This window comes from Panthera leo, chromosome A1 (genome assembly GCF_018350215.1).
Source record: "Panthera leo isolate Ple1 chromosome A1, P.leo_Ple1_pat1.1, whole genome shotgun sequence".
NCBI classification, from domain to species: domain Eukaryota; kingdom Metazoa; phylum Chordata; class Mammalia; order Carnivora; family Felidae; genus Panthera; species Panthera leo.
Genome location: NC_056679.1, coordinates 4,751,792 through 4,776,008, shown reverse-complemented (window position 1 = coordinate 4,776,008; position 24,217 = coordinate 4,751,792). Strand labels below are relative to the sequence as shown.

The 24,217-nt window shown below is 46.1% G+C and overlaps 1 long non-coding RNA gene across 1 annotated transcript in view; it reads left to right on the top strand.

The window, feature by feature from the left end:
* Positions 1 to 298: 298 nt before the first annotated feature.
* Positions 299 to 24,217, top strand: part of LOC122216573 — a 58,330-nt gene continuing 34,411 nt past the window's right edge. Inside the window, exon 1 of the long non-coding RNA XR_006200983.1 lies at positions 299 to 606. This is a non-coding gene — a long non-coding RNA (uncharacterized LOC122216573). The remainder of the gene's footprint in view (positions 607 to 24,217) is intronic.

The window sequence follows — 24,217 nt, the reverse complement described above, 5'->3', positions numbered from 1 at the left end:
GAATCTTCCGTTTGTTTACGTTGCCACTTTTTCCCCACGCTCTTCTCCTCTCGGCGTTTCCTCTCGCATCAACTCTTCCCGCCGCCTTCAGCCCGGAGGAGCGCGAGAAGGAGAGCGACCCCGCCCTCTCATGAATATGCAACAGCGAGGGGCGGCGGGGAGGGCGCGCGCGAGGAGAGCCCAGCTCTTCGGAAATTCAACCTGGGCCGCCCCCGCCCCGCGCCCGGCCTCCGGGGCCCCGCGCACAATAGCACGGCCGCCGGCCTGGGGAGTCCGACCCGCCGCCCGGGGAGGGGACTGGGGGACTTGGTCCTCGCCGGGGCGCTGTGGCATCTGAGCAGCCCCTCGGAGCCCGTCTGAACCCCGGCCGGGAGGGCAACCGCCGGCGGGATTAGCCGTCTCCGGACCGCGGGGCCAGAAGGTCCCCGCCCTTTGTGGTGCAAATGAGGAGCGCGCGGGGGCCGCGGGGGCGGCGCTCGCCCGGGACCAAGTTCGCCGGCCGCGTCTCCGACACTCCCGTCACACTTTGAGCTCGGCGCGGCTCGGTCCGATCCCTCCAGGGACACCCCCCCACCCCCCTGCCGACGCGGAGGAATGCTGAGGAAGGTAAGTGGGTTTTCCTCGCCGGTTGTCACCTCTCCCTCACGTTTGGAGGAGGGACCGCCACGCAGCAGGTGGCTGGAATCCTGTGCCCGTGGAACAGTTTTTCGGAAACAAAGGTGGGAGAGGGCGGGGGTCGGCGGCTCCGGGTGAGAGACCCGGCAGAGCGGTTGAAGAGGTTAAGGTTTGAAAAGTTGCCGCGACCCAGCAAGCAGGTGCGGGGGGCAAGCGCGCGTTGCTGCGCCGGGGCGCCCGGGGCACAAAGCCCGCGCGCCGGCGCGGCCGCGTTGCCTTGGCAGCGGGGGCGGGGCCGAGCCGCGGCGTGCCTGAGTTGCCGGGCGACGGAGGGGCGCTGGGGGGGGGGGGGACGCAGAATGTTCGCGAGCGTCTCTCCGAGAGGAGCCAACGCTTGTCTCGCCGGGTCCTCAAGACAAGTGTATTTATTGGCCACCACTCGCCCTTGGGCAAGGGAATCAGGCCTCTAGGCTCTATCGTCTGCTTAATGCCCTAATACTCCGTTTTCGAAAATACTTAGGGGCGCCTGGGTGGCGCAGTCGGTTAAGCGTCCGACTTCAGCCAGGTCACGATCTCGCGGTCCGTGAGTTCGAGCCCCGCGTCAGGCTCTGGGCTGATGGCTCGGAGCCTGGAGCCTGTTTCCGATTCTGTGTCTCCCTCTCTCTCTGCCCCTCCCCCGTTCATGCTCTGTCTCTCTCTGTCCCAAAAATAAATAAAAAATGTTGGAAAAAAAAAAAAAAAAAAAAAAAAAAAAAAGAAAATACTGGATTGTGGACTGATGGTCGACGTGAAAAAGTTACAAGATACACCTTAACAAATCAATAGCCATGAAAAGTATTCTCTTTCCTCGTTTTCCGAACAGCGTCTGCTGTTCAGTATTCCTTAATTATCATCATAAAAAAATACAGAACCTGGTTTGGACCCGTGAAAATGAATTGACCTTCACCCTTCCAACATATTAACCAAAATCTTTGCAGAGTGAAAGCATACGCAGTAGGTAGCAGGCACAGTGTGAGATATTCAGACAGTTGTATCTTAAAATGTTTTACAAAGACGAATTTCGCAAAGCAGGGGAGAGAATAGTTCACTGGGTATTTTCTTACATATAAATGTGCCCGAGAATTTTGGCTCGTTATCTCAAAGATTATTTGTTGTAGCCATACATACAGGAAAAAAAAATATTGGAAAGGAATTTGAATGATCTTTTCTAGAGCCGTGATTGGCAGTTACAGTAATACTTTTTACTCCCTCACCCCTTTGCCCATTTATCCTATCATAGCTAAGGGTAACTTTTGGTGTTTTTAGTTTGTTTCTCAGATTTTAATTGTTTGCCGAAGACACCCGTTAACAGTTCTTAAGCTGTGTTTCACACACTGGTTTATTTCTTTCTCTGCCCCCAATTTAAAATGGTCTGTGTGTTATTTATTTATTCATGTATTTATTTCGTCACATGTTTATTAGGCTTTGCTATGTGCCGTATACAGAACCAGACTTGGGAGGAGAAGGATTAAGTGGTGAGAGAGACATACAAAGTTGAATTAAAACAGTTTAGAGTTTCCAGGGCCCTCTGGGTGGCTCAGCTGGTTAAGCGTCCGACTTGGGCTCAGGGGTCATGATTTTGGGGTTCGGGAGTTTGAGCCCCCAGTCAGGCTCTGTGCCCTCCGCACAGAGCCCGCTCCGGATTCTCTGTGTCCCTCTCTCTCTGCCTCGCCCCTCATGTGGGCATGTGCGTGCACTCTCAAAAATGAATAAACGTTAAAAAACATAATAGTGATAAAGAAAAGTTTGCATTTTAGGAAGAGGAGAAGGCTAGGAAGCAATTATAATCAACTGTGACACATTCTCGTTTAGCAATTCCACCCAAGACATCCCCTTCTGCTGGCCAGGAGGGGGGCACTGATCACAGCTCTGCTCATCCAAGGCAGACATAATAATGCACTAATTCAAGACATGAGGACGGTGAGACTAGAAAAGTACGGAATTTGCCTCGGGTCTTACAGTTCGTTAAGTGGTAAAGTCGGATCGAAATCCAAATCTGACTGCTACGCCATGCTTCTGAAGCATTAAACCCTTTTATCCCTATGTTCCTACACACCCAACTTACCATATTTTGATTATTCTTAATAGTGAGTGTCAATTTCTAAAACAAAAAATACATGGTTTTCTTGTTGGTTGAGATGTTTTGAGTCAGATTTTTTTTTGTTTTTTTTTTTTGAGAAAGCATGAGCTGGAGAGAAGGGCAGAGGGAGAGAGAGAGAATGTCCACAATGAGTGTGGAGCCCCATGCGGGGCACGACCCTGGAATCATGGCCTCAGCTGGAATCAGGAGTCCGACGCTTAACCGACTTAGCCACCCAGGCGCTCCCACAGTCAGATATTCCTAAAGTTAAATAACAATTACATTTCTGAAGAATATACATTTTTCCCACTGGAGTGTTGCTATTGTCAATCATCTTTTTCCAGGGGTTCCTGAGAAGCTAATGAAAACCTAAGAATTTGATTATTTGAATCTAGTTTTAAGAATATTAGAGATACTTGGGGCACCTGGGTGGCCCAGTTGGTTAAGTGTCTGACTCTTGGTTTGGCCCGGGTCATGATCTCATGGTTCGTGGGTTCGAGCCTCGTGCCGAGGGATTCTGTCTCCCTTTCTCTCTGCCTCTCCCTGGCTCTCTCGCACTCTCTCTCTCTGTCTCAGAGTAAATAAACTTAGAAAAAAAAAAGAATATTAGAGATACTTGTGTATTAAGGTGTTCTTTACAAATGAGTATGGAATTAAATTTTTTTCAAACAAAATGCACTACTTAGCATTCGGGTTTTTATTACCTTTCTTAATTTTAAATCTTTTACATCAGATTTGTTAACTTCTGCTGGCAGGCCATTTAGTAGGCGATAGGTGGAAATGGCTCTCTGGGATGTTGTCTGAGAAAGTTCAGGTAGGTACTTGATTTGACCTGATCAGAGCCCCGAGAACCACTGTGAACTGATTTTATAAGTGTTTTTTACTGTAAAAATGACTTTTCTAAATAGGTTTACAGGATCCGTGAAGGCAAGAGCCAGGTCTTTTCTGTCTTTAGAACTCATCTTTTAATACCAAGTACAACATCCTTTCTCAATATTAAGTAGCAAGAGAAGCAAAAGGAAACTTTATTAGGCCGATGAAATATAGAGTAGAAGTAATCCTTTAAAATATATAATATTTAGAGTCACAGAAGTTCTAAATATTTGTTGATTTTTTAAAATGATACTATATTATGTGATACTAACTTCTAGGTAGTATGTATTCTACAAATAGAAAAACTGAGCTACAGTGATTTGTATATAAAGTATTTTCTAATGTTTTATCTTAATTGAAACTCACAGCCACCATGCAGTAATTCCCATCACTAATTTTTTTAATATACGGAAACGTAGAAACTCAGAGAAGTTGAGACTTGGTCAGAGTCAGCCAGAGAGGCTGATTTTGCACTACAATGCAAATCAAATGATTTTGCACTACACCCTCGCCCACCAGATGCACCTCTGAGCTCTCGGGGCCTGAGCCTCTCAGAGTACAAGATGCCTTCTCTCCCTCTCGCCTTCCAAAGCTCCGTGTCTGTCTGGGAAGAAGGGGAGAGACCCTCCTTTAAAAGACAAATACAGGGGCACCTGGGTGGCTCAGTCGGTTAAGCGTCCTACGCTTGGTTTCAGCTCAGGTCATGATCTCGTGGTTCACGGGTTCGAGCCCCACATGGGACTCTGTTGATGGTGCGGAGCCTGCTTGTGATTCTCCCTCTCTCCCTCTCTCTGCCCCTCCCCTGCTCATGCTCTCTCTCTCTCTCTCAAAATATATAAATGAATTTCAAAAAAAAAAAAAAAGACAAATACAGACAGAGGCAGGGCAGAAGAAAAGGAGACACGGAGAGGGGCTCAGTGGACCAAAAGGAAGTGAAATGAAGTCAATGAAAGAAGGAACCAGTGTGCAGAATTGGTGGTTAGGAGAGCCACGTGTATTAGCCAGGCTTGTGATCGCAAAGGACCACAGACTGGCTGATTGAAACAACAGATGTTTATTGTCTCGCAGCTCCGGAGGCTGTAAGTCCAAGGTCGGTGGTGTCCACGGGGTTGTTTTTTTCCGGTACCAGTCTTCTTAGCTTGCATGTGACCGTCGTTTTGCTGTATCCTCACACGGTCTTCCTCTGTGTGTGTGCATGTCTGTGTCCCAATCTCTTCTTCTGACACCTGTCATTTTGGATGAGGGCCCACCCATGTGACCTCATTTTACCTTAACTGCCTCTTACCTTGAACTGCCTTTTGAAGACTGTGTCTCCATATACAGTCACATTCTGAGGCCCTGGAGGGCTAGAACTTCAACCTATTAGTTTTGAAGAGTGAACTTGGTCTACAACTCTGAAGACAAGACCTCTTTCAGCTGCTTTATTCCTGGCAGTGTTCTCTCCTGGCACAAATAAAATGTTTGAGCAAGTCGCGGCAAATACGTCTACATCAGCATACTCCACTGGATGTATAAAGTAACAACGAGAGATTCAGAAGTGAATTCTTCTATATTTAGCTTGCTTCTTACTTGATTTTCACTCTCACCTCTGGAGGGCCAGCCTCAAGCCTTGTCAGGTTTTGACAAGGGCGGACGAAACTGATGATGATCCCATTGCCAGCTAGGTCTGATCTCTCTGCCTTTTTTGAGCTGTGGAGTGCCTATGATTTGAGTCCTATGCACTGCCTGTATGGCATGCTGAATCCCATAAGAATGGACTCACAATACTGGAAGGACCGTGAAGTATAGATTTCACAACCCTCACAGCTATGGAGGTAAGCTAGGTCGACCTTCTCTCCGAATGGCATTTTCCACGCTTATTTCCAGCAAGATATGTTCAGCATTGTACTTCAGACTCTGGAAGGTAGCCAGAAGAATTGGAAAGTTTTCCCTGAGGCACTGAGCGGCTAACAAGGTTATAATTGGAATGTGTTGCAGAGACTCAAATTATTCAAACGCTGTGGTCATAGAAGAGCAGGGACGAGTGGGAAGCCTGCAAGGCTTGCGGCCAGTGCCTTGCCCAAAGCACAGAAACTGCTTTGCAAAGGTGGGAGCCAGTGCTGTGTTTCAAGCTGGCCAAAGAAAATTCCAGAGGCTTCTGCCTCTGTAAGAGTTTCTGTATCTCACCAATCCTCAGAATCTCAAAGTACTTGTGTTTCCTTGACTTCCTTCATTACTTCATGTTCTGCCTTCAGAAAAGGTGAAACATACCTGTCTGCTTTTCTTCATGTACTCTTTTGTGAGTTGCTAAAAGAGTTCTTTTAATGTTTATTTATTTTTGAGAGAGAGAGAGAGAGAGAGCACGAGGGGCAGAGAGAGAGGGAGACACAGACTCTGAAGCAGGCTCCAGGCTCCGAGCTGTCAGCCCGGAGCCCGCCGCGGGGCTCAAACCCATGAACCATGAACCATGAACCATGAACCATGAGAGCATGACCTGAGCTGGAGTTGGACACTTAACCGACTGAGCCACCCAGGCGCCCCTACAAGAATTTTAATAGGATCACTTCTTGGCCCATTTTTGTAAGTTGAACTGAGGCTCTGTCCACTGTTTTAGGAATCTGTTTCTGTTGGTCTCACAAGAGCTACCCCTCACCATCTAGAATCGTGGGGCTGTTATTTGTGCCTTCATGGCATCTCCCTGAGTTGTTCCCCTTTGGGGACCATCCTAGTCATGTCTAAGTATGAGACCCTGGACCGTCTTCTGAAATATCCCTACTGAAGAATATGCATCCAAAAACTCAGTGGAGTTTTTGCAAGAAATACCAGAAGTTTTCGAAACGTACTCTTTGGGTGTGATCCAGTAGCTTTCCATGATGGGCGGTTTCAGAAACAGGTTCTTGTGTGGAGTAGCGATTGTTACCCAGACCCCAAAAGAGTGCCTGTTTCCCAGAGCAGTGCATACTTAATTAGTAAAGGGATCGATGCCAGTACCTGGAATTTGAAAAGTCAGCTTTGAAGGGCAAAACCTCTCTCTCCTCTGACTCGAGCCAGACATTGGTCTAACTGGTCAGTTGTGCCAGTCAGCTGACACAGGTCCGGGAGGTGACTTGGCCTGCTCCACAGCTACTTTTGGAACACCTTTTCGTGAAAAGGTGGCCCCCGAGGCGCTGCCTCGAGTGAGGAGAAAAGAGCCAAACACACATGTGTAAAGAGTGAGGAAACACTACTGTCCATGGCTGCTCACGACTTCACTGGATGTTGGTACAGGGAAGTACGTTTCATTCCCCTGCGTTACTGAAGAAAATCATGACCTTGAAGTGACTTGGAAGTTCCCAGGCAGTCAACAAATATGCATCAATCACTTGTGTCCTCAGTGCTGAGAGGGCATGAGAAGATAGGTCATCTTTCTCCTCAAGTAGCCGACCCTCGAGTTCTGGGTCAACAGACGTGAAAATGCGAAAGCACAATTGAAGACTCTGCCGGGGGCTCTCCTGGACATACAGCAGCCCCGGGAGCGACTGCTTCAGGTGGGGCTCAGTGGCCAGAGAACTAGATCTTTCTTCCTCTTTGCGGCTTTGCAGATGCCTATCTCCTTCAAGTTCTCGCCTCCCCCACCCTCTAAGTCCAGGCCCTTTCCTGCTTTTCAGAGTCTTGCTTCAATCCAGTAAGGGTGCTCAAGAAATACTATTTTTGAATGTGTTTAAACCAGGGTGAATCTGGTCTTAGGATTTTAAGCCTTCTTACTCCTGGAGGAAACTCTTCACCATTTGAAGGAAATGAAAGAAGGGGCTGGGTTGAAGGAGCAGAAAAGAGAACCATTTCCAATCTCTTTCCTCATTGCTAGGAGTCATAAACCCTTGGGAAGCCATAAAAAGACTGCCTGAGTATGCATTTTAAGGACAGAAGGATATGTAGGCAACATATGACTGTGAGACTGTGTTGAAAGCAACAGCAGGGCAGAGAGGAGAAAAACACTGGTCCAGAACCCTAGACAGAATGTGGGGCGGCAGCAACTGGCCGTCATCTGAAGACTGGGAAGAAAATAAACATGGCGACTGGGAAGCCGGCTCCTGATACGGAAGTGCCCCCTGGGGTTATCCTCCAGAAGCCCCAGGCTCTGCACTCCTCACCCACCGGAAGCCAGCTCCTCCCTTCCTGATGATGGGCAGGAATTTGGAATTGGAGGAGTCCCCAGCAGGGAGAGTAGATGCCATCACTGCTCCTCGCATTTCAAGGTGGCACAGTAATTTCAGCTCTAGGGTGTTAGATTTGCAGGTGGTTTTGTTTGGTTTTTATGCATCCCACTGCTTCGTGTGCATACATTCGGTATTTGGGGCTGGCTCGGGGATGTCTTTGTGTATCTATTGCTAAGGAAACTGTGTGCCAAATTCCAAACAAGTGAAATGTATTGTTATTGCACAAAGTGTTTGTGGCATGAAGATTGGTGCGACGAGAATTTTATTTGGACGGCCAAGGTGTAAGAGCAAAGAGCATTACTGGAGGGTTGGGAGATGTGCATGTAAGTCTTGTGTCTAATACCAATTAAAAAATGTTCAGTGAGCCAAATTTCCAGAGGTTACCATTTGTTACCTGTGGGAGGAGGGACTTGATTAGATAATATCTAAGGCTCCTTACCGTTCTGGAATTCTTCTGCTCTTTCTAAAAGACAGCCTCAGATGGAATGTGCCTTCTCGAAGAATACCACATGCTTGCCAACGATCAGTCCTTTTGCCTTCTATACATGAGTTTTCCAGTGACCCTATGGGACTCTACTGGTCGATGGTAATGTTACCAATCTGTTTTCAAACACAACGTTGGGAAAGTCTTTACAGCAAAAACTTTAGAGGTGAAAGTTAGCAGCTTTTCTTAAGGGATTCTTTCAGTTCATGGCTTTGTAAATACGTAATTGTCTTCAGATGCCCCTGGCGTCTGTCTTGGCTGGAGACCTCAGCTTTGAGAAGCCCTGAGGGCAAACAGCAGTCATAGTGCTGTACAAATGTCAAGGTCGTGGGCTATTTTGGTTGTCATTAGAGTACGTCTCCAGTAGGACATCTCAGGATGCATCCTCAACCCAGATTCTTGTAATTAATTTCCTTTGATTGAGAACATAGAAGGATCTCCCCGTGCAGTGAACTGAAGCCATACAAAGTGAAGTGCAATGATCATTGAGGGTAGAGCCTGTACTCGTGTAAATACGTGTAAGTATTTACACATTTATGAGTAGTGTAAAATAGAAAACATAACATGAAATTTGAAAAGTTTTAAGTGTTGGTATTTTATTTAATAATTAATTTAATGTTTTTATTTTTGAGACAGAGAGAGACAGAGCATGAGCAGGGGAAGGGCAGAGAGAGAGAGGGAGACACAGAATCGGAAGCAGGCTCCAGGCTCTGAGCTGTCAGCACAGAGCCCGACGCGGGGCTCGAACTCACAGATGGTGAGATCATGACCTGAGCCGAAGTCGGGCGCTCAACCGATTGAGCCACGCAGGCGCCCCTAAATGTTGGTATTTTAGATTTATATTTTATTTTTTTATTTTATTTTTTTTTTTTTTTCAACGTTTATTTTATTTTTGGGACAGAGAGAGACAGAGCATGAACGGGGAGGGACAGAGAGAGAGGGAGACACAGAATCGGAAACAGGCTCCAGGCTCTGAGCCATCAGCCCAGAGCCTGACGCGGGGCTCGAACTCACGGACCGTGAGATCGTGACCTGGCTGAAGTCGGACGCTTAACCGACTGCGCCACCCAGGCGCCCCTAGATTTATATTTTAAATGAACTAACCGAACCTCAGGGGGAAAAAGAAAGAAAGTGTTTTTTCCTGTCTAGCTCTTAAATATGTGATTTGGAAGCTAGGAGCCACACGACTTATAAGGTACCCACGTTTTTAGTGGGAGGAAAGAAAATTGGAATAATGTGAAAATCAACAATTCCTCTGATTGTGGGAATATATTCTCTGGAGAAAAGCATACGCATTTTCAAAGTTAACTGTATTAATCACCGTCAGTTCTGGCAATCTGCCCAAACAAATCATTTGCCCAGCAATGTTTGCCTTTAACCAACTTGGGCACTTACCCCCCCCCCCCCCCCAAAGGACATGATTTGGCCAGTAAGAATTTGGTTATGCAATTAAATGTTGACCAATTAGGAGGGAAACGCCCTGGATTTGAAAGGCTTGGTATTTTGATGATCCAAAGTATAAATAGCTTTCCCCCCCACAATAAATAACAGATGTAAAAAATTTAATTTCAAGTTGGCCAGTCTTCAAAGCCACACTCTAAGCCATACACTAAGGTATTGAGGGTAATAATAAAAATTAAAATGCCCCTAGCAGGGAGAACCTGTTTTTTTTTTTTTTTTTTTTTTTAAAGAGAGAGAGAAAAGAAAAAGAAAGGAAAATTCCTTTGGAAACTGACTAAACACTCTTTCTGTTAAATGTAAGAAAAATGAAAGAACGTTGACCAGTGATAAGACTTTCTATATATATATATATATATATATATATATATATATATATATATTTTTTTTTTTTTTTTTTTTTTTTTTTTTTTTAGAGAGAGAGAGTGGGGGAGAGGGGCAGAGAGGGAGAGAGAGAATCTTAAGCAGGCTCCACACTCAGTGCAGACCCTGACGTGGGGCTTGATCTCACAAACTGTGAGATCATGACCTGAGCCAAAGTCGGTCGGTCGCTCAACCGACTGAGCCACCCAGGCGCCCCTGCAATTTACAATTAAAAAAAAAAAAAAAGTTTATTTATTTTGCGAGAGATAGCATGAGTGGGGGAGGGGAAGAGAGAGAGGGAGACACAGAATCTGAAGCAGGCTCCAAGGTCTGAGCTGTCAGCACAGAGCCCGACGTGGGGCTCGAACTCACGAGCTGTGCAATTATGACCTGAGCCAAAGTCGGTCGGTCGCTCAACCAACTGAGCCACCCAGGCGACCCGCGAAACTTACTGTTTGAAAGTGTGCGGTTCGGTGGCATTGAGTCCATTCACACTGGTGTGTGAATGTCACCACCATCCATCTCCAGCTGAAACTCTGTCCTCGTTGAACAACTGCTCGTCCCCCCCAAGTCCCCGGTGACCACTGCTCTACTTCTTGTGTCTATGAATTGGACTCGTCTAGCTTTGACTCTTCTAGCTACCTCATACAATAGAATCCTGCGTAATTATTCTTTTGTGTCCAGCTTATTTCACTCGGCATAACGTGCCAAAGGTTCATCCATGTGGTTGTGTGTATCAGAATTTCATTGCCTTTTAATGGTTGAATAATTGTATGTGTGGACCAAAAGAATGTTATAGGCTTATTAAATCGGGGGCCATTACTCAGTTGCCCTCTATGGAAATTATACCAATTTACATACTCTTTAGAGACTGTTTCCCTACCTCTGTCCCAACACAGAGCACTACCAAACTCCTTCATTTTTGTTCATCTTATGGTGGAAAATCGCGTCTCAGAATAGTTGCAATTTGCATTTCTCTTGTCCCGAGTGAATTCCGAGATTTAGGGCCATCGTATTTATTTATTTTTTTACTGGGACTGTCTCCATTTCCTTTGTTCATTTCTCAATTAGGCTATTGAGTTTTTTTCTTCCCTCCGCTTTATATTGGCTGTTGTTGAAAAATTTGCTTTTGTTTGGCATGCTTAATGTAGCTTGTGGGAGACGTTTGGAGCTGTGCTATGAAACAGGAGCTTTGTCTAAGAATAGCGAAACCTGCTTTTCAACACCAGTGACCAAATCCTGGCTCCGTGACAATAAATATTATTAAGGGGAGAGACCATCTGATGTTGTAGGAGGCTTTTTTGAAGTGGTCATATTCAGAAGAAAGTATATCTCTGTGAGAACATTATAAATACTTCTCACAATGTGTTTAAAATTTTTTTTAAGTTTATTTATTTATTTCGAGAGAGAGAGTGACAGAGAGCATGAATGGGGTAGGGGCAGAGAGAGAGAGGAAGAAAGGATTCCAAGCAGGCTTCGCCCTGTCCGCGCGGAGCCTGATACGGAGCTCGAACTCACACACCGTGAGATCGTGACCTGAGCCGACATCGAGAGTCAGATGCTTAACCGACCGAGCCACCCAGGTGCCCCTACGATGTGTTTCAACGTTGTTTAGGATTTACTCGTCTTTCGAAAGGTGGGTGAATAAACAACTCGGTATGTATTGAAAAAAACAACGACCTGAGATAGCATGTTGTTAAATTTCATTTTGCGAGCCCGATGTAGCTAAGTCCATACTGGATACCTCCAGCTCAACAGGGCCCGCTCTGGACTCGCTCCTTTGATCCACAAAGTTCCTGTATTTCCTGGCTGGATTTTCTAAGACAGATGGGCGCTCGCCTTCATATCCAGCCAGCTTATCACCGACATCCCTCCCATGTGTCCACCACCCTGTGACTCTGTGTCCGCTGCCCTGTCCAGACCTCAGCATCTGAGCTCTTCTGGGTTGCTGCAGCAACCTGCGGCTGATCCTTTGCCTGCAGACTCGTCCCTGTTCCGTAGTTCTCCGATCTGGAGCCAAGGGTAAGGTTTACGAAATGCAAATCAGAGCGGCACATCTCTGTTTAAAACCCTTTGATGGTCCCCTGTTGCCCTTAGGATAAAACTCAGACCTTAACGCAGCGCCCTGGCCTGTCCCACTTACCTCTCAGTTCCCTCCTTCGCCACACCCCCTTTTCCACACTTCCCACTTCCCTTCGCAATCTTTCAGTTCCTCAAACTCGGTGCGCATTGACTTTTCTGGAATGTGCTCCCCTGTTCCATTCCCTCTACCTCCTTCACCTGGAAAACTTCTACTCACGCTTCTCCCATCCGGCAAGTCTTGCCTGACACTCTTTCAGTCTGAGTCAATGGCTTCTCCTGGGTCCCTGAATGTCCCTCATCTGACATGATCCCCCTGTACCGTAAGGGCCTGTTCCTTGTACAAACAGGTACTCCCCACCAGGCCGTAAGTGCCCAAGGAGGAGGACCAGGCCTCCTTTGTTTCCCACCTTGGCCTCAACAACTAAACACATGCATTGCCCGTCAAATCCGCGGATGAGTGGTTGTGGAAGATGCCTGGAGAGCGGAAGGAGAGGGTCTTCTGGGCACGGGGTGCTGCTACGTGTGAGTGGGTTGTGATAATGTTACGTAGTGAAACGCTGAATGGCTTCCCGGCAAATTCTGACATCCGTGTGGCAAGAAAAGAGGGTGAGGTTAGCTGCGCTCTTGTCTGCTTAATGTCCTGCTGGTGTCATGAGCACGACACGAGGATGAGGGTCGCTCAAGGTCGAGACTGGGTAGCAGGGAAACAGAGGCCACCTGCCAATACTCTGGGCAGGGTCCCAGACAGGGAGCGAGCTGTATGGGGCGGTTGCGGCCGACAGGCCTGGGGCAGAGATCCCAGCAGTGGTCAGCTGAGGAGGGGATTGGTTTTGAGTACACCATCACACAAATTGTTAGTTAGAGGACAAAAGTCCCATCTTTTTAATACAGTCACATCCTCTCTTTGACATGTAAGTGTGGTTTGGGGCTGATTCCGGACAAGGAAGCCTGTGTTTGCAAAACAGAGTCATTGATTTGGGACTTTGGGTCTGACCAGCGTGCGGAACAGTAAAAAATAGGAAAGGTCATACATCAGTGGACTCTGTCTAAAATAAGCGAGCCAGGGGCGCCTGGGTGGCTCAGTCGGTTAAGCGTCCGACTTCAGCTCAGGTCACGATCTCGCGGTCCGTGAGTTCGAGCCCCGCGTCGGGCTCTGGGCTGATGGCTCGGAGCCTGGAGCCTGCTTCCGATTCTGTGTCTCCCTCTCTCTCTGCCCCTCCCCCGTTCATGCTCTGTCTCTCTCTGTCTCAAAAATAAATAAAACGTTAAAAAAATTAAAATAAAATAAAATAAGCAAGCCAGTCGTGAGCTTAAGACACTCTCAAATGACTTCCCTCCTGCTCACCTTGTCTGCTTGGAAATTGACTGTCAGTAAGAAACTTCTCCTCTGTGGGGGATTCACCTGCGAAGTTAGGGAGTCCCAGCCTCCCAGTGGCCCGCTGTGTTGGTGCTGTTCCTTTATTCTCTCCCTCTATAAGCCGATCGGACTAGTTTTCATGGCAAGGCCAACGAGGAAAAAGAGCGAGGGTTACAACGACGTGATTCCTGTTGCCTCTGGGAGCAAAGGCAGCATTCTTTGAGAACAGTTGTTTAAGAGGTAAATATTCTTCTCGTTCCATAATACCAAGAGAACTGAATATTCAAGCTACTGTGACCTCGGTTTATAGAAGATCAGATTAGGGAGACTTTGCACTCAGTGGTGGGGGTGGGAGGAGTGTTGTTTTTGTTTGATTCGGAGAAGAAAGCTCTTACATGAAGAGAGTGAGTCCTCATCCAGAACAAAGATTTTAGTATAGTGAAATATGTAAATATATAAAGTTACCCCAAACGGGAGGAGGAAAGGATCATGAGGACCACAGGGTTATTGTAACCATAGCGGCTTACATTCAGAAGCCAACCGCTCTGCTGAATGTTTTACACGGGTTATTTGAGTTATAAGCGTTCACAGTAAGATACAAAGTCGGTAAAATAATCGGGTCCCTTGTGGACTGATGACTGAGGCTCAGAGCGCTCCCTCCCTGACGTTCCCGGGTCTGGGTACTTGGTATTAAGCAGAGAGCTGGTGCTCCCCTATGTGCTCCTGACCCCAGGCGATCCACGGCCCCCACCAGTGTCCAGGAGCCACGGCCCGGGTGTGAGTCAGCTCTGCTCCCCCCACTTAGGGTAGCACAGAGCCTGACATGGGGCTTGAACCCACGAACTGTGAGATCATGAGCTGAGCTGAAGTCGGACACTTAACCGACTGAGCCACCCAGGTGCCCCCCGATATTTCAGCGTCTTGACACAGGAAAAGCTTATTGCTTTGTTAACGGCCAAAGGCAAATGTTACCGGTCAGCGGTGGGCGGCTCCTTTCTACAAAGTCTGCAGGGATCTGGGCTCCTGGAGCTTTCGGCACCTTCAACAGGTGATTTCCAGGGACCCTGAGGCCTTGATGCCCCACCCACAGGCCAGGGAAGGGTGTTGGTAGGGGTGGCTGCACGTATGGGGAGGCCCAGAAAGAACACCATTCGGGGGAAGTTCTTTAAGAAAAATAAAAAGTCGGGGCTCCTGGGTGGCCCAGGGGGTTAAGCATCCAACTCTCGATTTTGGCTCAGGTCATGATCTCACGGTTCACGGGATCCAACCCTGCATTGGACTCTGTGCTGACAGCATGGAGCCTACTTGGTATTCTCACTCTTGTTCTCTCTGCCCTTCCCTGTCTCTCTCTCGAAATAAATAAACTGAAGAAAAAGAAAAAGAAAAAGCGGCCTGTGAGCAGATTATGACAGCCCCTCACAAGATGGTTTCACGGCACACAAACCTCGGTAGGTCACGCTTCATTGGCTAGACCCTCGGGCTGCAGAGTGCTGGGAAACACGTCTCGTGTGTCCGTGTGAGGTGACTGCTAGAAGTCTCGGCTACGTGTGTGAAAAGTGCTTCTAGCACATGGCAGAAGCTCAGTAATAGTGTCAGCCACTCGTTCATGATGCTGCATAAGCGTGCCCCACGCTGGGGCTGCTGGTCGTTACCGTTTCTGCCAGTATGTTCCAGGCACTGTTGCCGCTGGCCCCACAAAAAGCTGAGGTGTTCAGGGGCACCTGGGTGGCTCGGTCGGTTAAGCGACTGAGGTCGTGATCTCATGGTTCGTGAGTCTGAGCTCCGAGTTGGGCTCTGACGGTGTGGAGCCTCCTTGGGATTCTCTCTCTCTCTCTCTCTCTCTCTCTCTCTCTCTCTCTCCCCCTGCCTTTCTCTCTCTCTCAAATAAATAAATAAACATAAAAGAGAGAGAGAATGAATAGTACAAAACACTGTCACCAGAGAGACAAATGTAGTGTCTATACCTGTAATCTCCAAAGTGGTGGGTGGTACTCCTTTTGGGGTGGACAGAGGCATCAGGACGTGTGTATACACACACGCATATACATCAACATACATACACATACACGTGTATACGTAGGTACGTGTATATGTAGGTATATCAGAATATACGTGTATCTACGTCCAGTAGAAATAATGTAATTTACAAATGAATTAAAAATGTGTTTAGGGACATACAGAATGTAAAAAAATTTCCTTGTAGGGATGTGTAATTGGAAAGGTGTGGAAACCATTTATCTCGACAGCCGATGCCCTACAGGGTGAAATGACAACATAACCACTTGGGGTTCAGTGTGCAGACGCCTAGTGGGTACAGGACAGACCTTGCACAAGAAGAACACTCTGAGACAGGGTGTGATGGTCAATGTCATGTGTCAACTTGCCTAGGCCACAGGGTGCCCGGATACTTGGTGAAAGTATCCTGGGTGTGCTGTGGGGCGTTTCTGGAAGAAATGAACATCGGAGCTGGTGGGCAGAGCATAACGGATGGTCTTTCCACGTGGTGGTCCTCGTTTCATCCACCGAAGGCTCGGATAGACGGAAACTTGGAGCACGGGGAACTTTGCCCTCTCGGCTTGTCTTGGAGCTGGGACATCGGTCTTCTCTCCCCTTTGAACTCCGACCGGGACTTGCACCGTCAGCTTCCCAGTGTGTTGACTCACCTGGCAGATCTCGGGACTCGTCAGCCTCCATGATCAAGTGGGCCAGTTCCTTATAATACACAGTTTTTCTCTGGATAGATAGATATGGACCCAGAGATCGATCGATTGATCCATCTATGTATCTGTCTATCTAAAATCTATTGTTTCTGCTTCTGTGGAGAACCCTGATGAGTACAGATGCTCAGGCCCCTGATAAGCCCCTGGACAAAGTCATCTGAGACTTAGACAGGGTTGTTCTCGGTCTGGCTCCCTGTTGAACCACGTAGGGAGCTTTAAAAACAATACCGGTCCGTGGGTCCCTCGGTCAGAGATTCTGATATAATTGGTATTTTTCTAAAAGCTCCCCAGGCATTTCTAAAGGTCCCCCCGTGGTTGGGGCCGAGAACCGGGACAAATTGGAACATTGTAGGTGTGTCAGAAACATGACTGGTCAACACCAGGAAGGCGACTCCCAGTTGCAGGTGTGGCCTCCCATTAGCTAAGCACGGGGCTGAGGAAGACCCCAGAGTTCTGGAGGGCTGACTGCCATCTGAGGGACAGTCACCAAGAGGACTGGACTCGAAGGCAGCCCACAGTCCCACCCGACGGCCGACCGAAGTGAGGATTGGAACCCGGTTCCACGCTTGGAAGATCGCCTCGTGACTGTGTAGACAGGAGCAAGGGGCTAGGAGGCTGGATGGCGTAGCGGGTAGGAGTTCTGGCATCTTGGCTTTGTCACCTCGTCACGTACCTTCCTTTAGTCCATCTGTGCCTCGGGTTGCTCATCTTCAGAACTGAGACGATTAATGACAGAACCTACCTTCTAGAATTGTTGAGAAAACTGAGTTAACACATGAAAAATGTCTCGGGGTGCCTGGGTGGCTCAGTCAGTTAAGCGTCCGACTCTTCGTCCTGGCTCAGGTCATGATCTCTCGGTTCCTGGGATCGAGCCCCGCATCAGGCTCTGCATGGACAGCGTGGAGCCTGCTTGGGATGCTCTCTCTCCCTGTCTCTCTCTGACCCTCCCCGGCGTTGTCTCTCTCTCCCTCTCCCTCTCCCTTTCCCTCTCTCTCTCTCTCCCTCTCCCTAATACATTCTCAGCCAGGGAGCTGGTAGATGTGCCTTTATCGTGCCCACCCCCACCCTGCCCCACACACCCCCGGGACTGCGTTCTTGAGCCATAGATTCAAACCCACAAATGCTAAGATAGAGAAGGAATTTACCTAGAAGAACCCATCTTCTGGCAAGGTGGAGAGGAACCAGCTGGGATTACTTCCTGACGGGGCCTCTGGGTGCTTCCCCAGAGATTACCCCCCCATCCTGCTACTCACAGCAGTCAGTGGCGTTGAACATTTGAACAACAGATTTAGGAAATGAAATCCACGTACTGTGCTCAAGGCACTGTCCATTTGGAAGGTGGGTGATGCTTCTCTGAAGTCTGGGAGCCGAGTGTTACACACTTCTTCAATCTTTTTTTTTTTTTTTTTTTTTTTGGACAAGTAACAAGCAGTTGCAATGAAACATCCTTCTTCTCAATTACGAAGTGATTGCCAAGTTTTGGTGTCAGAGCCCATTCTTACAGATTTGGGGCAGGCTGCTGCAGTTTAGGGGTAAAGGAGATGTATTCCTGGCATTCTAAATTCCAACTGGGAAAATTTTTCTAACGGGAACATTCTCTAATTTCACTACTATGAAAGGTATTAGGGGCTTCATACCATAATACTGATTCACAAAATCACCTTTGACCAAACTTTTGGCAAAACTATAATTTGAAAGGTCCTAGGGGCGCCTGGGTGGCTCAGCTGGCTGAGCGTCCGACTTCGGCTCAGGTCATGATCTTGCACAGTCCGTGAGTTCGAGCCCCGCGTCGGGCTCTGTGCTGACAGCTCAGGGCCTGGAGCCTGCTTCCGATTCTGTGTCTCCCTCTCTCTCTGCCTCTCCCCTGCTCACTCTGTCTCTCAAAAGTGAATAAATGTTAAAAAAATATATTTTTAAAGGTCCTGTACGGGCTTATGTCATACGGTTGTTAAGAATTTGAAACATGAAAGTGGGTGATGGGCATTGAGGAGGGCACCTGTTGGGATGGGCACTGGGTGTTGTATGGAAACCAGTTTGACAGTAAATTATATTTAATATAAAAAAGAATTTGAAACGTATCTTACTGTCCATTCGTAATGAATGGACAATAACTCTCTAAGAGCTACCTGTAGTGGAGGACCTTGGCAGATCCTGTCATGGCTCCAGAGAGTAGACTCAGTGAAAGCTAGAGGGTGATTCTATCAGAATAAAAACAGAGATGTGGTCGAGGAGATTTACGTGTAAGATTGGCCGGTGTTATTCTGAAGGCATCTTTTAGCAGTGACTCTTCTGTGACTCCTTTTCAGTGGTGGGAAGGTCCCACCCACAGGGAATTGGGAGCCTGTCTTTCATGGCTTCAGGTGGAAAATGTTGGCATTTCCTTTTCTTCGGTGCATAACGACGGAAGAAGTGAATGTAGAGTGACTTTAACAAAATTGATATTTTTGTTATCGGTTGATCGATTGGCTTTGCAAAACTGGTGTCTCTGAGTGTGAAGGAAGAAAATAGTACTAATTTTTGGAGACAGAAAAGTAGACTTGTATTAGGCAATAGGCAATAGATTTTCTCCTATAGCTTCTCCCCTATCTGGAGAAAATAGCTTGTAACCAAGCCCTACATGTTAGGCCTGTAAGGCAGACTAAAAGTTAAATTTGCATGGGGAGAAGGTTACAAAGTATCTGCTTTAATCTACAAAGTATTTGCTTTAATCATTACTATGCAGGTGAATTAGTTTAGTGAATTCGTTTTGGAAAACTACAAAAAAATCATGTGTTGAAATGGTTTATCGTGCATGACCGATCTTCTGGTCCCTAGAAAGACAAAGAAAGATATGATCTTTGAACACAAAGAAGTCAAAGATGATTTTGCTTTTCCAGTTTGCTTTGATCAGATCCAAGTAGGGTTCAGTGTTGTCCTTTGATGAATTCTGTTTAACTCAGTTTAACATCAATATCAACACCACTGGGTCTTGGGTTTTAGACTTGTTATTATTTCTGTCTTATTTTTAGAACATTGATTATACTGATAACTCGAAATGAATCCTGCCCAGATGCAGAGCCACAGAAATCACTCAGCTTTGGCAGGTGGCCTTAAAAGAAGAGGACAGTTTCAGCCCAAAACAAATGCAATCCTGAGGCTGACTGGGGTCTTCCTTTTGTAATAAGTATGCGACGCTATGTCCGTCTTTATCTGATCTCGTATTTATTTATTTATTTATTTATTTAAAAAATTTTTTTTAACGTTTTTATTTATTTTTGAGACAGAGAAAGACAGAGAGTGAACAGGGGAGGGTCAGAGAGAGGGAGACACAGAATCTGAAACAGGCTCCAGGCTCTGAGCTGTCAGCACAGAGCCCGACACGGGGCTCGAACTCACGGACCGCGAGATCGTGACCTGAGCCGAAGTCGGACGCTTAACCGACTGAGCCACCCAGGCGCCCCTGATATCGTATTTATAATAACTACATTCTGAGATCTAGATAGTCCTGGTTCTTCATACCAAAATCTGCTGAAAAAGCAACATAATGGTGAAAGGCTGGGAAATGAAGAAGGTGGTCTTAATTAGTGTGTGAATTTGCAGCCGAGAACAAAGGAGTTAAGTCTTTGAAAAGAATATAGGAAGGTACAGAGGACACAAATTCAAATTGGCAGCCTTCCTGAGAGGGAAGGAATGGACGTGTTCATCCCTCGGGCAATGAGAATTCCTGAAGAGTGAGGCTGACTTGAATTGGATGGGAATTAGTGATCCATTATTCCCAGTACCGATTGGGATGTACTGTATAACATGTGTTCTGCCCATATCCGAGCGTCATTTTTAAAGAGGAATGTGCAATGTTTGGAGAGCAGGTTAAGTGCAGAGCTTCAAGGATACCTGAACAGGTTGATGTGGTACCTGTGAGATGCATGGGAATTGGGATCTTCATTCTAGAAGGGAACAGACCCTTGATGGTGGTCTTTGAGGAAATGAAGGCTTATGGATAGGTTATGTATTAGTTTCTTCTAGCTGCTGTAACAAAACACATACTTGATGGCTTAAAACGACACAGATTTATTATCTTACAGTTCTGGGGGGAGATTTCTCCAAGCTAAATTCAGGGTATCAGCGGAATTGCTTTCCTTCTGGAGGCCCTTCTGGAGAATCCATATCCTTGCCTCTTCCACACTCTGGAGGCGGTCTGCATGCTTTGGCTCATGACCCCTTCCCCCACAGGGAGTGATCACGTCACTCCGACCTCTGCTTCTATAGTCATGTCTCCTCTGGCTCTCCTGCCCCTCTCTTCCCCTTATACAGATCCTTGTGGTTACATTGGGCCCATCCAGATAACCCCGTAGGTAGGTGTCCTTATTCCCATTTTATGGGTGGGAAAATGCAGCCTAGAGTCCTTGCTATTTCTTTTAAGGACAGTAAATAATGGACTAAGTCATATTAATTCTGGGTTTCTAATTACTCTTGTAAAGACCATTTGTGGTTAAGAGAAAAATCTGACCTCTTAGAAATAATTCTTTTTTGTCTATTTAAACATCCATTAAGTGTAAACTGGAAATATTGTGAATGGAGGTTGTCGCCATTTTTGTTTTACCTCTGCTTTTTTTTTTTTTTTTTTTTTTAACATTGAGGTATAATGGACGTACAACAGAAGTCGCACACATATAAAGTGTACAGTCTGGTAAGTTTTGACTTATGTACACACCCATGACATGGCCACAATAAAAATAATGACCATATCCATTACTGCCAAAAGTATCCTCATGCCCCTTGGTAATCTATCCCACCTCCATACCCCCATTCCCAGACAAACATTGATCTGCTTCCTGTCACTATAGATTAATCTCTATTTTTTATAATTATATATATAAGGGATTAAACAGCATGAACTCTTTTTTTTGTCTGACTCCTTCTTTCACTCAACATTATTTTGAGATTCATCCGTGTTGAGTATATCACTTGGTCATGCCTTTTTTTGTTTAGTAGTATTTTGTGTGTGTGTGTGTATCAGAGTCAGATTTGTTGTTTATAAAGTGATTCCCCCTTTTAAATTTTATTTATTTTTGTGTTTATTTTTGAGGGGGGGAGGGGCAGAGAAAGAGGGAGACAGAGGATCTGAAGCAGGCTTTATGCTGACAGCAAGCAGAGAGCCCGATGTGGGGCTCACACTCACGAACTGTGAGATCATGACCTGAGCTGAGGTTGGACTGACCCACCTAGGCACTCCCCCAACACCTTTTTAAAGATTTTATTTTTTTATGTAATCTCTACACCCAATGTGGGGCTCGAACCCACACCCCTGAGATCAAGAGTCACATGCTCCACTGACTGAGCCAGGTGGGGACCCCAAAATAGTTTCCCCTTTAGAAGATCAAATGTTGCTTCGTAGTAATCTGTTGTTTAGTCACCTATGAGTGTTGTTTTTAGTTGTTGTTTTGTGTTGTTTATTTGTGTTGTTTATTTGTGTTGTTTTTAGTTTTTGGTTATTACCAGTAAAGCTGGTATAGCATCATATACAAGTCTTTGCAAGGACAGATGCTTTCTTCTGCCCTGTGACATACTTGCTAATGGAATGACTGGGCCATCTAGAAGATATATTTAAATGTTTAAGAAACTGACAAACTTTTCTTTTTCTGAATTTTTTTTTTAATGTTTATTTATTTTTGAGAGAGAGGGAAAGACCGAGAGTGAGCAGGGGAGGGGCAGAGAGACAGGGAGACAGAGAATCCGAAGCAGGCTCCAGGCTCCGAGCTGTCAGCACAGAGCCCGACGCGGGGCTCGAACCCACAAACCGCGAGATCATGACCTGAGCCGTGACCTGAGCCGAAGTCGGAAGCTCAGCCGACTGAGCCGCTCAGGTGCCCCTAACTGACAAACTCTTCTAAAGTCATTGCACCATTTTACATTCCCACCAGCAGTGAATGAGAGTTGCAGTTACTGGACGTTCTCAACAATGCTAGGTATGATGAGTTTGTAAATTCCAGCATTCTCATCGGTGCATCCTGGTATCTAGAGAGGTTTCCATTTGCGTTTCCTTCATGACTAATGGTGCTGAGCATTTTAAAAATTTTATCTACGTTTTTAACTACTCTCTACACCCAACATGGGGCTCAAACCCACAACCTTGAGATCAAGAGTTGGGTGCTCTACCGACTGAGCCAGCCAGGCGCCCCTGAGCTTTTTTTTTCACGTGCTAACTTATCATCTATTTATCTTTCGTGAAATGTCTTTCCCAATCTTTTGCCCGTTAAAAAAAAAATCGGATTGTTTTCAAATTACTGCGTTTGAGAATTCTTCAGATATTCTGGGGGAAAAGTCCTTTCTCAGATACCTGATTTGCAAACGTCCTCTCCCAGCCTGTATCTCCACAGTGTCTTTCAAAGAGCGGAAGTTCTTAATTTTCACGAAGCCCAGTTTGTCAACTTTTTTTCTTTTCTGGCTTGTGCTTTTCCGGTGTTGTATGACGAAACCTTTGCCTACTCGAGATCACAATGATTTCTCCTATGTGTTCTTACAGAAGGTTTATCTGTCTAGATTTTACATTTAGGCCTATGATCCAATTTGAATTAGTTTTTATATATGATGTGAGATATGAATCCAGGTTTTTTTTAACATATGTATTTCTATTTGTTTCAGCACCATTTGTTGAAAGGGAGATATCTACATCTATCGATATAGATATCGATATCGATATCGATATATTATTGAATTGTCTGCATCTTTTGTCAAAATCGGTTGACCGTGGGTGGCTGGGTGGCTCAGTTGGTTAAGAATCCAACTTTGGCTCAGATCATGATCTTGAGGTCCTTGAGTTCGAGCCCCGCGTCAGGCTCTGTGCTGACAGCTTAGGGCCTGGAGCCTGCTTCGGATTCTGTCTCTCTCTCTGCCCCTCCTCTACTCATGCTCTGTCTCTTTCTCAAAAAGGCATAAATATTGACAAATAATTAAAAAAAAAATCAGTTGGCCAGGTATGTGTCAGTCTGTACTCTCTCAATTTTTTAGGTACTGCAGTCCCTCCATCTTTTTCTTTCAAGGTTGTCTTGGCTATTCTGGTTACTTTGTATTTCCACGTAATTTAGAAACAGCTTCTCAATTTCTAAAAAAAAAAAAAAAAGACTGTCAGGATTTTGATTGGAATTGTTTAGAATATTTAGATCAATTTGGGAAGCTCTGGTATGCTAACAATATTGAATCTCATTTTGTCCCAGCAGCATTTTATAGTTTTATTTAACAAATTTTTTTTTAGCATTTTGTGGTTTTAAGTATGCAGACCGTGTTCTTCCCAAAGCACAACTCCTTCCTAACTCAGGGAGATCTCCAGACTGAGTCTGGATCCTTCCTCCTTGTCTCATGGCTTAGAAGCTCTCTCCAGTCATGCATTGGGGCAATCAAAGGCTCACCTGATTTTTTTTTTTTTTTTTAAGTTTACTTATTTATGTTGAGAGAGACAGAGATAGCGTGAGTGGGTGAGGGACAGAGAGAGAGGGAGAGAGAGAGGATCCCAAGCAGGCTCCTTGCTGACAGCACAGAGCCCGTGGTGGGGCTCGAACTCATGAAACCGTGAGATCACGACCTGAGCCAAAGCCAAGAGTCAGAAGCTCAACCTGAGCCACCCAGGTACCCCTCGCCTGATTTTTTTTTAAGTGAGCTCTATGCCCAGCGTGGGGCTTGAACTTACCCCAAGATCAAGAGTAGAATGCTGAGCCAGCCAGGTGCCCCAAAGGGTTCACCTAATTCATTTCCTATCTCTCTGGGATCACTCTCCCATGTTGCCTGATTTCTAATGTTTGAAAACTGTTGTTTTATATATTCAAGTTTTTTGATTTTTTGTTGTTTTAGGTGAGACGGTAAATCTGGCTCTTAATACTCCATTTTTTTTTCCGAATCAGAAATCTTTTAATTTTTCGTATCAGACTTTCTTCTGCTTAGATATTTAGGGAAAATGAATCCAAAGCCACTCTCTTGTGAAGTTTCCTAGGCTGAATA